The sequence below is a fragment of the Elephantulus edwardii genome, unplaced genomic scaffold, assembly GCF_000299155.1.
Source record: "Elephantulus edwardii isolate Elephantulus edwardi_28Jun2011 unplaced genomic scaffold, EleEdw1.0 scaffold00031, whole genome shotgun sequence".
Taxonomy (NCBI): Eukaryota; Metazoa; Chordata; class Mammalia; order Macroscelidea; family Macroscelididae; genus Elephantulus; species Elephantulus edwardii.
The window spans coordinates 8,328,506-8,329,651 of record NW_006399781.1 but is presented as its reverse complement, the minus strand read 5'-3'; the positions used below and the strand labels follow the sequence as shown (position 1 = coordinate 8,329,651).

At 49.8% G+C, this 1,146-nt stretch overlaps 1 pseudogene; it reads left to right on the top strand.

The window, feature by feature from the left end:
* Positions 1-365: 365 nt before the first annotated feature.
* On the top strand, positions 366-904 carry LOC102875884 (annotated as a pseudogene).
* Positions 905-1,146: the final 242 nt, after the last annotated feature.

The window sequence follows — 1,146 nt, the reverse complement described above, 5'->3', positions numbered from 1 at the left end:
AGACCCCACAGAGCAGTGACACCCTGTGACACTCTGTGACACACGGAGCTGCTTTGAGCAGAACCAACTCCACTGTCATCAGTTTGGTCCGGGGTGGGGGTGGGGGTGTTTTCTTGGTCGTTTCAGTCACTTCTTGTACAAAGAGCCAGCTTCCCCTGAAATGCAGTCTGTCCACTGTTTTCTCCATTTGTGCAATTTGTGTGTCTGGACTCCAGAAGCTATCCCCTAAACACCTAAACTGTGTCAAGGGCAGACATTTCCCACGTGGGGACAGAGGTGCTGCCCCAGCAGGATCCAGTGTGAGAAAAGGGATTGAGGGCAGTTGCTGTCTTGTCTTCCAAGCCGTGTTGTCTTCTGCTGACAGGATGGCTTCCCAGAACCGCGACCCAGCCACAGCCAGCTTTGTTGCCACCCGAAAAGGGGCCAAGTCTAGCGGGGACCCTGCCCGGGGCTCTGTGGGTTAGAGGCTACAGGAGGCGCTGATGACCCTCATGATGTCTGGGGACAAAGGATTTCTGCCAATCCTGAATCCAGCAACCTTTTCAAATGGGTAGGGACGATCCGTGGAGCAGCTGGCACAGTATATGAAGACCTGAGATAAAAGCTCTCCCTAGAGTTCCCTAGTGGCTATCCTTACAATGTGCCCACGGTGAAGTTCCTCACTCCCTGCTACCATCCCAACGTGGGCACTCAGGGTAACATCTGCCTGGACATCCTGAAGGATAAGTGGTCTGCCCTGTATGATGTCAGAACCATCCTCCTCTCCATCCAGAGCCTGATAGAAGAACCCAACATCGACATCCCTTTGAACACACGTGCTGCTGAACTCTGGAAAAAACCCACAGCCTTTAAGAAGTACCTACAGGAAACCTACTCGAAGCAAGTCGCCAGCCAAGAGTCCTAACCCGGTCTGTCTAGCCTCTGTCCTTGTGTTGTGTCATCTTTTTTCCTTAATTGTCTGTCCTCCTTGATTTCTGTCCAAGACTCTGTGTATCTGAAGCTGTGGCGTCCTTTCTGTTTTATTTGTTGGGTTGTTTTTTGGGGTTGTTTTTTTTTAATTGAGCCTCTGTTTGAAACTTTATGATGAATATATTAAATAATGGGCTTAGTTTAGAAAGAAAAGGGATTGAGACTGGGCAAACTAAC